The sequence below is a fragment of the Triticum aestivum genome, chromosome 2D, assembly GCF_018294505.1.
Source record: "Triticum aestivum cultivar Chinese Spring chromosome 2D, IWGSC CS RefSeq v2.1, whole genome shotgun sequence".
Classification (NCBI taxonomy): Eukaryota; Viridiplantae; Streptophyta; class Magnoliopsida; order Poales; family Poaceae; genus Triticum; species Triticum aestivum.
The window spans coordinates 605108556-605122268 of record NC_057799.1 but is presented as its reverse complement, the minus strand read 5'-3'; the positions used below and the strand labels follow the sequence as shown (position 1 = coordinate 605122268).

Genomic DNA, 13713 nt, shown 5'->3' with positions numbered 1-13713 from the left:
GTCTTCCTGCGCCTAGAGTTTAGCTTCGCCTGAAAAAAGACCGTCTTCGCGTCGCCGGCCTTGAGCCAGTTAGAACACAATTGAGATGTGAGCTCAAACGATAGAACTTGCAACTGTTATCCTATCTCCCTCTGTAAACTAATATAAAAATGTTTAGATCACTATCTCTTATATTAGTTTACGGTGGTGGGAGTACTAAAAAAGTTCACCCCCATTTGATTTACTCAACATGCAGCGTACACACGTCAGCATCGAGCCAAGTCACATCTGCTCCCCTCTCTCTGTCTCAGTCCCACCCAACGGCATAGCAACACCTACTCTTCCTTCTGATGCAGCCTTCTTGGATCCATAATCTAGCTTCCTCGTCTATTGATTGCTTGCAATCGCCACAACACCATTGAGTGAGCGTCATAGAATCCTCAAGGCGTGAAGTAGAAGTTCTTCGAACCTTAATTGTGTGTGTTCGTGCCCACTCAAATAGAGCATTTGGCCCTATGAGCTTTGACTACGAAATCATGCGTTCCCACCTCCTTAGGTCTGACCAAATCTTTTCCCTGAAAGAAAACGAAAATTTGTTCCCAATCATTCCACACGGCCCACGCCCCTTGTCAGACCCAGAGAAGCTCCCTCACGATTTTTCTACTCTGCCTCCTCCTCCCGCTGCCGGCCTCCCTCGCCGGTGGCCGGAGCCACTTCCCCATCCTGTTCCTCGGCTCCGGGTACTCCTCACAGCGGAGGAGACGTGGCCACCGCGATTCATCTCCCTGAACCAATTTAATCTGAGACTGGTTTTTTAGAACCCGGGTGCCTAGGCACCCTCTTATCACTACCGCTGGTCCAGAATCTTGCGCATAGAGATCTACGCCCCGCTCTGTAGAAATGGAATTCATTAGCTCATCCGGTGCTTCACTAAGCGTGTGATGGTGGGCAGCATACTCACTGTTCATCGATGGAGGAAAAAGGGCCTGACCGCTACGTCCTATCACACATGACTACATGCACGCAATACAGACTTTTCTGTTTGACTCAGACACACAAATCAATGCAGCACACTCTCTCGTAGCTTTTGGATGCAAGACAGACGAGATTCTCCCTCATAACCTGCTCTCTCTCTCTGACCTTTCTCCATGTCTGTATATTTTTATCGCGGGTGGAGACTAGTAAATAGGGAATCTATACCTCATATGAACAGTGATACCCTACGGACGAATTTTGCTAACTGTGACGAAGGAAGGAGAGGAGGTAGAAATTTGATATAAAAACCGAAGCTGATGTGAGAGCCCTAAGGCAGCGTTTGTTGGACCCACTAAGGGACACGCTGCATGATACTCCCGCATGCCTCATGTCTTGTCCTTTCACCAGTACTTACATCACATGCACACAAAAACATAAACAGTATAGCATGGCCTGAGCTCCTAGCATGCCTCGCTGCTGTCCGTGACATGCAGCCAGAGTAGGTCTGTCTCCTGCAGCCTAGGTACGACCCCGTTCTAGTCTGAAAATCACATGCTTAATTAACATCACAGTGCAAGTGGGCTGCTGCTCTCTAAGCTTCAGCACGAATCATTAAATGACCGGACGCACCAGATAAAAGGGTGCCTAGACACCCGGGTGCTATGGCACCTTTCCGCTCGACCGATTCATCTCCCAGAACCAATAAAATTTCCACCGATTCCCTCAAAAATCAATCTCTAGGGGGAGCAGAACAGCACTTCCGATCTCCATCAATTCTTCTCATCTTCCCCCTCTCTCTCTCCATACTGCAGCGCCACCGTCCAAGCCTTCACGGGTCATCGCAGCGGGACACCCGCACTACTGCCGGCTCGAAGCCTGGCCGTCGACCGGACGACAGCACGTGCCACCACCGCAATCCTGGTCCAACGTCATCCGCGCCAGAGGTGAGTGCTCTCCTTGAGGCCTGTTCGGCATTCCTCCGACTCCACGCTCTCGCTCCTGGAGTTGGCGGAGCTGAAGGTAAAAAGTACGGAGCGGGGGAACAGGTGCTCTGCAGATCCTTGAATTTCAGGGAGCAGTTGACTGCCGAATAGCCCCTTGGTCTCAATCTCCTCAGATATGTTTTTTTTTCATTTTTTGAATATTGATTTGACATTCAGATTTGTGTGTGGTAGATAAGCCTCTTTTAGAACGAAGCTTTGTCCTGTATCACTACTGGATTGTTCTTTTAGTGCTATAACAATCCTAGCCTAAAAGTTCTTTTTCCTCTCCGAGAGGCTCAGGTATGGCCTATTCTCATTGTCCTTCAGTTTAATTGGTCTATGCTTGCTGGTAGACGCTTAAATAAGATGTAGTAAAATGGAGTATATATACGTGTACTCCGGAACCATCACATTTTGTATACCCTGGTTATTTTTTGCTTAGTAAGTGGATCAAGGTGGAGAATGCAAGCTAATTCCTGCCGCATTAAGATTGTAAGGCTTGCTAGTCAATATGAAATTTATTTGTTTCTTGCTCTGACGCACTTTAATATCACTTTAATAAACAACAAAATTATATTATCTCGAATTATTAAATCGCATTGAAATATATGTTACATGTCTTCATGTTGGTGATGCATTGTAATTTACGCAAATTTGGCGATACTATGCAATATATTAATTTATCTTACTTCTAGTATCATTCAAAGGTTCAATAAACATATTTTATATTTCTTTTCATAGGTTTTACTATTTCTCGCAAATAAATCGTCCTTCAATACATAACTACAAATTCCCGCAGCAACGCGCGGGGTATTATCTGTTTTCCAAACAAACATGGCAGGGATAGAGGGAAACTCCAATTTACTCTAAACAGAAGCTCTTTTGTCGTTCTAAATACAAAACACCTTGCTTTCTGAAAGCAAAAAGGACTCAAACTAAAGCACCAAAGAATAGAAGGCGAGTGGGGAGGGGCATAGCTAAGTGACCTTGCATCCCTTCTTTTTCAGTTCTTTCCATGTGTTGTCAAATTTCAGCCGCCAGCGGTTAGTTTCCAACTTCTTCAAGTACTGCAGGTTCAGCAGATCCTGGGGGAGCTTGTGCATCCCGCAACTCAGAAGGTTCAGGTTGGAGAGCCTTGGCATTGCCCCCACCTCTATCGTCCACTCGGTACTAAAGAAATGAAGTTCCAGATTTTGCAGCTGAGGGAATCCTTGGGCAGAGCAGTGCATAGTCGGGCCCCCATAATTCCATAGATGCAACACCACAAGACATGGAAGCTTCTCTAGGAGTGGCATCGGGTCTTGTTTAATGATTCCACAAGATCCAGAATCAAGGTAAAGGTGCCTTAGGGAAGGGATAGCCCATGCGGTGATTGGTAAACTTCTGCCAAGAGATGTGCCCCTCAGATCTATAGTTTGCAAGTAAAGGAGTTGTCCAATAGAAGAAGGAAGTGTAACAGTGTGACAATTTCTCAACCTAAGGTATCTTAGGTGAATGCACCCAGGAATTAACATCAAATTCTTGAGGCTTGAATTTTCTATGTAAAGAACTTTCAGGAACCTTAGCTTCGGAAGGAACACTTCTGAAAGTCCAAAACCAATCCATGTTCGGAGATTAGGTGTTGACTGGAGAATCCGATCATCATAGAAATTATGAAAACAAGAACGATAGGACGTCATGGTATCAGAAGATGATGCACCAGCTTGGCCTACAATTGTTTGAGCGGCATACATGGTTAAGCAAAAGGCCAAATATTGAGATTGTCAAAAAATTAGTAAATATGTAGAGGGGAGGAACATCTCAAAAAAGGGAGGAGAAAAGGCAGCCTGACCTGTAGTTTTATCCATGATATGGAGAAAACCATCTCTTCTTGCTTCTTCTATGCACTAATCACGTAGAACATCATGAATCCTTATTGTTTGGATTGACATATAATCAGCTGCTACTCCAAACTCAAATTGCACCAAGTTTCTTTGAGCCAAATCGGTAACATACCTCTGTGCCATTTCTTCCATTGTATGACTTGTTGTATGTGGAATGAAGCATTCAGCTATCCAAAGTTCAATCAGATCTGCCACAGTTATAGGATAATCCTCCGGGAAGGAAGCAACATAGAGGAAACATGACTTGCGCCTCTTATTTGACAAGTCATTATAACTCCGAGCTAGTATGTGTCCAACCACCTCTACTTCTTCTATGGATGTCCAACCCAAAAGTAAATCTGACCATGCCTCTACATTTAGATTCTTCGATAGATACCCCCAAAGAACTGCAAGTGCAAGTGGCAGGCCAGCACACTTCCTTGCAAGTTTTCTCCCTATTTCTTCAAACTTATCAGGATTACATATCATGTACACATTCTGTATGATGGTAAAGCTTTGCTTTTAAAAAGCTCCCAAGATTTCTCTTCATCCATGAGCTTTACATCACAAACATAAGTTGGCATTTCAATATGATGCGCAACATCTTTTTCCGTGTGGTTAACAGTACTCTACTGCCATTATTTGTATCTGGAAAGACTTTAGCTGCTCTATTTATTTGCTCCCAAGTGTCTGCCTCCCACACATCATCAAGAACCAACAAGTATCTTCTTTGTAATAGAAAGTCATGGATCTTCTTCCCGATCTCATTCTCCTGGATTTGATCAGTTGCCTTGCTTGATTCATAACTGGCCCCCGTTATTTGTTTCAGAATATCATTTAGTAGATCAATGCCCTTGAACTTTTGGGATACAGTCACCCAAGCAAATTCATTACAGTATTCTTTAACTCTAGGTGAATTGTACACTTTTCTAGCGAGTGTAGTCTTTCCTGCTCCACCCATGGCTACCAATGAGACAGCACTAAGTTTTTCATTCTTTTGGTCAACTAGCTTTTCCACTATTTCTTTGCACTCATCCTCAAAACCAACAACAACATCATCTACAAAATTCTGCGGGATAAGCACATTATCCTCAATATCCTCTGACTCATCGATGCTGAGGTTGGCAATATTTAAATTAAACATGCTATTCTCAATTGCACTGATTTTACGCCTTACACCACGAATTTGAACATCAACCTTATGAAGGGCAACAAACTTTCTCGGCAAACGAGCATACCTTGAGATGGCACCCATAAAACCCTTCTTCAGCCTGCTTCGCATCTTCACGTACTCTGCAGCTTCAATAATGTACTCGAAGTAGTTCGTCGCCGTCAGCGGCCGGTAGACGACGGTGCTGCTGGCCTGGTGGACGACCTCCTGCTGCACCACCACCTCGCGGCAGCCACGCCGCGTCGGGCTCCGGCCTCGGCGCACCACCGGCGAGGCCGAGACACGGCGGCTACCCGGCGACGGAGTGCGCGAACCTTCAGTCACCATGGCTCTGAATACCAAATGTTGGCGCAGCCGGAGGAGGAAGAAGACTCTCACACATGAAAGATACAAAAACACAAGTCTAGAGGTTGAAGAAGATACGCACAGAGACTCTTGGCACACACAACTTTGCCTTTTCTCTATTTCTTCTCACACCTGACACAATGCAAATACATGGGCTTAAGTAGCCAGTGTTACACAGCCAACACCCAGCCACTCACCCGCTAACTCCACGCACACAGACGCACGTACAAACCCCACAACTACTTCCGACTCTTACTCAACCGGCTAGCTTCACTTTGAGTAGCAACCAAGTCTGCAGAACGTTGGATATGCACGCACAGGACCAAGCCACAACTGATTGCTCCCGATTCTTTCTCCTCGTCAATCTGCCACGCGACTCAGCCGCTCCGGCTCCGCAGCGAACGCAGCTAGCTAGCTAACACATCCATGCAGATAGACTACTTGCTAATGCAACGACACATACACACATTTGTGCCACACACACGACGCCATGTGACGCTCACAACTTGACATGACTAACCTGTCGTGCTCAAGTGCATCTTCCCTAATCTATATGCATTTATTTTCTAATTGTCTAACCCAGTACTAGCTTGCATGTACACATGATCTCATCTCCAGGCGACTACATGGCCGCAGCTAAGTTGGTTGAACATGACTACGTGCATGAACGAACTAATGCGATGAAATAAACATGATGAATACCTAGACAACAAGGTAAACTCTATCAATCACCCCCTTAACCTTGTTGTCATTTATTCGAACACCTCCATGTCGATCTTCAAAGCAGCCCCGGCTCGTCGTCGGCCGTCGCGGCAGCAAGAAGCGCCCGCTGCTTCCTTGGCTCGGTGCAGTCCTTGGAGTAATGCCCGTACTCTTGGCAGTTGTAGCAACGCACCTTGCGTATGTCGAAGTTGCCCTTCTTCTTGCCGGCGCCACTGCGGTGGCGAGCAAGCCACTCCTCCTCCGTGCGGAGCAGGCAGCTCCCACCACCCTGGTCGTAGTTGCTGGCGCCCTCGTCCAAGTCGCTCCGGTCCTCCGCCGTTTTGAGCCTTCCCACAAGCTCTTCCATGGACATGGTTTTAAGATCAAGAAGCTGTTCAATGGCAATAGCTACCTGAGTATACTTGGACGGCACGATGCGGAGAAGCTTCTTGACGACCTTCACCTCGTCGAGGTTCTCGCCGAGCATGCGCAGCTTGTTGGCGATCCCGTTCATGCGCATGGCGAGCTCATCTAGGGTCTCGCCGCTCCTCATACGGACGGCATCAAACTCCTTGAGGAGAGTCTGCGCCTTGGCCTCACAGACGCGGGCATCACCGACCCGCATGATCTTGATGGCATCCCATGCCTCCTTTGCCGTCGCCTTCACGGCAAGCATGGAGTGCATCTCCTCCGGCACGGCTCGCAGAATTGCTGCAAGCGCCGCCCTGTCCTAGCTGAAGCTCCCGCCTCCCTCGATGGCGTCCCACACGCGTTGGGCCTCCATGTTCACCTTCATGATCAGCGACCACTCGAAGTAGTTCGTCGCCGTCAGCGGCGGGTAGACGACGGTGCTGCTGGCCTGGTGGACGACCTCCTGCTGCACCACCACCTCGCGGCAGCCACGCCGCGTCGGGCTCCGGCCTCGGCGCACCACCGGCGAGGCCGAGACACGGCGGCGACCCGGCGACGGAGTGCGCGAACCTTCAGTCACCATGGCTCTGAATACCAAATGTTGCCGCAGCCGGAGGAGGAAGAAGACTCTCACACACGAAAGATAGAAGAACACAAGTCTAGAGGTTCAAGAAGATACGCACAGAGACTCTTGGCACACACAACTTTGCCTTTTCTCTATTTCTTCTCACACCTGACACAATGCAAATACATGGGCTTAAGTAGCCAGTGTTACACAGCCAACACGCAGCCACTCACCCGCTAACTCCACGCACACAGACGCATGTACAAACCCCACAACTACTTCCGACTCTTACTCAACCGGCTAGCTTCACTTTGAGTAGCAACCAAGTCTGCAGAACGTTGGATATGCACGCACAGGACCAAGCCACAACTGATTGCTCCCAATTCTTTCTCCTCGTCAATCTGCCACGCGACTCAGCCGCTCCGGCTCCGCAGCGAACGCAGCTAGCTAGCTAACACATCCATGCAGATAGACTACTTGCTAATGCAACGGCACATACACACATTTGTGCCACACACACGACGCCATGTGACGCTCACAACTTGACATGACTAACCTGTCGTGCTCAAGTGCATCTTCCCTAATCTATATGCATTTATTTTCTAATTGTCTAACCCAGTACTAGCTTGCATGTACACATGATCTCATCTTCAGGCGACTACATGGCCGCAGCTAAGTTGGTTGGACATGACTACGTGCATGAACGAACTAATGCGATGAAATAAACATGATGAATACCTAGACAACAAGGTAAACTCTATCATACCTCGGCGCCACGATCTGGCTCATGCTCGTGCCATCCCACGAGCACCAAGACCGGGTCCTAGCCCTACATGCACGGCACGCACAGGCGCGGCTGATGCCTAACTGAACTTGACTGAAATAAAGGAAACAAGAAAAGCAACGCTACAGCTATCAACGACTAGATTAAGTTGCCAACAAATCACCCCCTAATCTTGTCGTGGTGGTTTTATTTCCTAAAGACTTCAGTCATGCCGATCCTCCTCCTTAGCTCCTGGAACGCCAAACGCCCAAGTCCCTTGGTCAGAGTATCAGCAAGTTGATCATTGGTTCGAACGTAGTCGATGTCGATCTTTCCTTCCTCCACGCACTCCCGAATGAAGTGGTACCGAATGTCGATGTGCTTGCTCCGCTCATGGAAGACAGGGTTCTTCGACAAAGAGATCGTCGATTTGTTATCAACGAACAGTTTTGGCGGCACAGTCTCCTTGTTCAACATCTCTCCAAGTAGACGTGCCAGCCAAATTCCTTGACAGGCAGCAGTGGTGGCTGCAACATACTCAGCCTCACACGAAGAGAGGGCCACCACTCGTTGCTTCTACGACTGCCAGCTTACAGGGCTCTCACCGAGGAAGAAGATGGTGCCCGTCGTGCTCTTCCGATCAACTATATCCCCGGCATGATCTGCATTACTGAATCCTATCAACCTCGGCTCGCCATTCCCGCGCCTGAACTCGCATCCATACTCCAGCGTTCCTGCTATATAGCGCAGCAGGTTCTTCACCGCAGCATAGTGATCTGCAGCAGGGGCCTCCATGAACCTGCTCAGATATCCCACTGCGAAACTTATGTCAGGCCTTGTGTGCATCAGGTACCGCAAGCCTCCGATGATGATCCGGTAGTATGTGACGTCCACTGCATCCCCGACGCCATCCTTGCTCAGCTTCAGTCTTGGTTGAATTGGTGTGCTGAGGGAGTTGCAGTCTGCCAGCCCAGCCCGCTCCAACAGTCGCTTGGCATATGCTGTCTGACAGAGTGTGATCCGGTCACGCTCCTGGTGTATCTCAATGCCAAGGTAGAAGCTGAGCTTGCCCAGGTCACTCATGCGGAAGAGCTTGGTCATCTGCTGTTTGAAACTTGTGATCTCATTCATGCTCACGCCTGTGATGATGAGATCATCCACATAAATCCCGACGAGCAGCAGTGAACTTCCCGTGCCCCGCCGATACACGGCGTGCTCTGACGGACAGCGCTCGAAGCCGAGTGTGATCAGACTGTCATCCAGCTTCGCGTTCCATGCCCTCGGAGCTTGGTGCAGACCGTACAGGGCATTGCGGAGGCGCAACACCTTGCCTTCTTCTCCGGTCTGCACGTATCCCGGCGGTTGCTGCACATATACATCCTCGAGCAGGTCGCCGTTCAAGAACGCAGACTTCACGTCCATGTGGTGCACCTGCCAGTCGTGGTGTGCGGCGAGGGCGATCAGCAAGCGCACAGAGTCCATTCGGGCGACCGGCGCGAACACTTCTTCATAGTCGATCCCTTGCCGCTGGACATATCCCTTTGCAACCAACCTCGCCTTGTGCTTGACCACGGCGCCTTGGGCGTCCTTCTTCAGTTTGTACACCCACTTTAGGCCGATGGCGCGGTGCCCAGGTGGGAGCTGGCATAGGTCCCAGGTGCGGTTGTCGACGATGCTCCGCATCTCCTCTTCCATGGCGTCGCACCACCCCTTCACAGATTTGGCCTCGTCGTACGACGCTGGTTCTTCTGCAGCTAGCAGACAGGAGTGCTGCACTTCTTCCTCGGCAAACAGGACGTAGTCAGCCAGCTGCGTGTTCGGCTGCACTATGCCCTCCTTGGCGCGGGTGCGCATAGGATGCACGTTGACCGCTGCAGCCTGTCCAGCGCTCGTCTCCCAGCCCTGCTCAGTGGACTGGGGTGACGGTGGCGTTTGCATGCTCGAGGGCGTGGGCGTTGCAGCAGCCGTACAGGGTGACGCGGACGGCATCGGCGTCGTGGGCACCGCGTCGAAAGTGTCCGTGGTGACTGCTGGCCAGTACGCCTCCTCGATGACGAACGAGCCCTGAACAGGCGCTGGCTCTTCTGCTCCCTCGGGCTTGCTCTAGTCCCAAGCGGCCTGCTCGTCGAAGATGATATCTCTGGAGACGTGCACCTTCCCTGTCGCCGGATGATACACCCGGTACGCCGCGGTGCCAGGTTCATACCCGAGCAGCACCATCGGTTGGCTCCTGTCGTCCAGTTTCTTTGCATTTGGGCGCGTTGTCTTGACGTGGGCGATGCACCCGAACGCCCGGAGATGATGGATGGCAGGTCGCTTGCCGCACCATGCTTCGTACGGCGTCATCTTCGCCACGCTCTTGGTCGTGGAGCGGTTGAGCAGGTAAACAGCCGTGGTGACTGCCTCTCCCCAAAAACGCCCAGGGACACCCTTCGCCTTTAGGAGAGTGCACGCCATGCCGACGACGGTCTGATTTCGCCGCTCGACCACGTCGTTTTGCTGGGGCGAGTAAGGAGCCGTAAGTTGTCTCTTCACCCCCTGATCCGCGAAGTACTTCCCGAGGCTGGTGGAGGTGAACTCGCCTCCGCGGTCCGTGCGCGGCGCCTTCAGACGGCGCCCAGACTCAAGCTCTGTGGCCGCCTGGAACTGCTTCAGTACAGTTTCTGCTTCGTCCTTGGTCGCAAGGAGCCGCAGCCACATGAACCTGCTCTTGTCATCAACCAGCAGCAGGAAGTAGCGTTTCCCCCCCGGCGTAGGGGGAGAGATTGGGCAGCAGATATCCGCATGCACCAGCTCAAGCACCGTCTCCGCACGGTTCACTGCCTGGTGCGGGAACGACGCGCGTCGCTGCTTGCCGGCGAGACGCGCCTCGCAGACGCGGTCCACCTCGTTGATAGGAGGCAGGCCACGCACCATTTCCTCGCGGGCGAGGCGTCGCAGGGCCTGGAAGCCTATGTTGCCGTATCGTGCGTGCCACCGCCACGCGTCCTCGCCGCCGTGCACCGCCAGACACACAGGGCGCGCCAGGTTCAGGCGCAGAACGTACAAACGCCCCTGTGTGCGCGGAGCTCGCGCGATCAGCCGCCCGTCCGGGTCTCGCAGCTCCAGGACGCCGTGGTTGATGCGGGTGTCATAGTCGTTCTCGTCCAGTTGGCCGACGCTGATGATGTTGCTCTGCAGCCTCGGGATGAAGTAGACCTCTGACAGAACGAGGTGCTCTCCCGTGCGGCTTTCGAAGAGGATCGTTCCCCTCCCTTCGATTTGCACCGCCGAGCCGTCGCCCAGCTTGACCGAGCCGTGCACGCCGGTGTCGAGGTCGGAGAAGATGTCCCTGCGTCCGGACATGTGGTTGCTGGCTCCCGTGTCCAGGAACCAGGACGTGTCGCAGTCCTCCCCTTCTGCAGCGATGCGTGCCTGGGAGCGCTCCTCGCTCAGCAGAACTTGTTCGTTGGCGCCCTCAGTGATGGAGAGCGCGCAGATGCTGGCGAGGAAGAGCGCGGACTCCTTCGGCTCATCCTCAGTTTGCACCAGATTGACGCGTTCCTTGCGCTCACGGCGAGGCTCGGGGCAGTCCCTGGAGAAGTGATTCACGTACTTGTTACAGTTGTAACATTTTACCTTGGACATGTCGCGACCACCCCCGGACTCCCGCTTGTTCTGCTCGCCTCCACGCCCAGTGCCCTGCTGCTGCTTGCCCTTGTGCTTGCCGCCGCCGGAATTGCAGCCCTGCACCTTCTCCCTTTGTCTGGCGCGCGCGAGCCACTCCTGCTCTGTGAGGTAGAGCTCGCCGCCGTGGTTCGGGGTGGTGATGGAGCAGCGCTCGGTGGCCGATCGGAGTCGCCCGATCAGGTCCTCCACTGACATGCCATTGAGGTCGAGCAGCGTCTCAATCGAGCACGCGATCTGGGCGTACTGCGCAGGTACCTCGCGCAGAAACTTCTGCACCACCTTGATCTCGTCTACCGTGTCGCCGAGCGAGCGGAGGTTGTTGACGATGCCCACAATACGCATGCCGAAAGCGTCGAGTGACTCACCCTCCTTGAAGGCGATCTGCTCGAACTCCTTGCGCAGCCGCTGCGCCGTCGCCTCCCGCACGCGGTTCACGCCCACGCGCATCAAGCGGATCGCCTCCCACTCCTCGTGCGCGGTGTCCTTGACGGCGAGCACTGGCGTCATCTCAGCCGGCGCTGCCCGGGTCAGTGCCGAGAGTGCCGCCATGTCTTCACGATCGCCCGGCTCGCCCATGCCGGACACAGCCTCCCAGAGACCCTGCACCCGCAGGTTGATTTTCATGACGAGGGCCCACTCGATGTAGTTCGTCGCCGTCATCATGGGGTAGACGATGTTGCTGCCGTAGTTCGAGCGATCCTGCACCACACGCTCGTGGATGATGACCTCGTTGCCGCCGCGCCTGACGACGCTGCGGCCACGGCTCCGCCCGCGTGGCCGCGCCGCAGCCCCGTCCGTGTCGTCTGCAGTACTGCGTCCTCCGCCCGGTCCATCGGGTGGCGTCGACGGCGTGCGTGCGCCGCCGTTGGACATGGTCGCCTTGGATCAAAGGAGGCTCTGATGCCAATTGTCAGGAATCCCCTCTCTCTCTCACGAACTCACTCTGACAGAGATGAACGCTGGGTTTTGCGTCGCGTAAGCCTTGCGACCTTTTCTGTGTATTCTCATTCGCTTCTTATTCTGTTACAGAGAGAAAACGGGGGCCGGTAGAGATCCTACCTCGGCGCCACGATCTGGCTCACGCTCGTGCCATCCCACCAGCACCAAGACCGGGTCCTAGCCCTACATGCACGGCACGCACAGGTGCGGCTCATGCCTAACTGAACTTGACTGAAATAAAGGAAACAAGAAAAGCAACGCTACAGCTATCAACGACTAGATTAAGTTGCCAACACTGCCTCCTCTTAGATCAATCTTGGCGTCTGGCCTGGCAGCCGTGAGGCTGGGCGGCCTCACCGGGGCCTGGGAATGGCGTGGCAAGAGGAGAGAGAGGCGGCGCGCGACGGGCCGACGTCGCGGTTCTCGTGGAGCCACCGATCTCTGCCTCTCCGGCCGAGCAGGGGCACGACGCAGTCGCATTCTTCGAGAGATTCGGCAGCGGATAAGAGCATCTCTAGCAGACCCCGTATAACGCGCCAACCCGCATAATTTCGATGAGTATACGTGCTCGGACCCATTTTCTGGCTAGAACAGAGCCCGTATACTCATCCGGCTCGTAATTTTTTTACCACGGCCCGCAAAACATACCCTCGAAGCCGTATAACTACGGGTTTGTGGCACAGGTCGAAACCCTATCTCCTCGCCGCCGCCCACCGCCGCGTTTCCCCGCGATTCCCCACTCCCTCCGTCGCATTTCATGCCGCCGGTGAGCCGAGTTCCGCCCCAGCCGCCATGTGGGGCGGTATAGCTCCGGCCACAGCTCCGGCAGGGGCGACGACCCCGAGCGTGAGCAGTGTGTCCGTGCGGACGGCGCGAGGAAGCGCGCGGCCAGGAAGTGGACCAACCAAGGCCTCCAGCTGCCGACAAGGCTCCTCCGTCACGAGACGGAGGAATACGACCGCCGGCACGGGAGGACGCCCTCCTCGGCCGTGGGCTCTAAGAGCATATCTAGCAGACCCCTTTGCCATTCGGAATAAAAAGCGTCAATTTAGTGGGCGATGGCGTTTTTCCCGTCACGAACAGATTCGTAAAATCAGCTATCATGTAAATTTTTTGCAGGACCTGTAAAACAAAAACCTACATTTAAGTCTTCGACCACACGATTAACTGCTATAAGATTTGTGCAAATTGTTTGTCCGTTTTTTTTAGAAATACCTGTAACTTTATTCATACTCATAAAAATTATAGTTACACTGATTTAAACCTAAGATCCAAGAAAATACAAAATAACTCCTATGACTAAGAATTACAATGAAATCTCTTGAAAACACCTTCTTCACAGTGTCAAT

At 52.5% G+C, this 13713-nt stretch overlaps 1 pseudogene; it reads right to left on the bottom strand.

Moving 5' to 3' along the window:
- Positions 1-2914: 2914 nt before the first annotated feature.
- LOC123056031 (disease resistance protein RPP13-like) lies at positions 2915-5297 on the bottom strand (annotated as a pseudogene).
- Positions 5298-13713: the final 8416 nt, after the last annotated feature.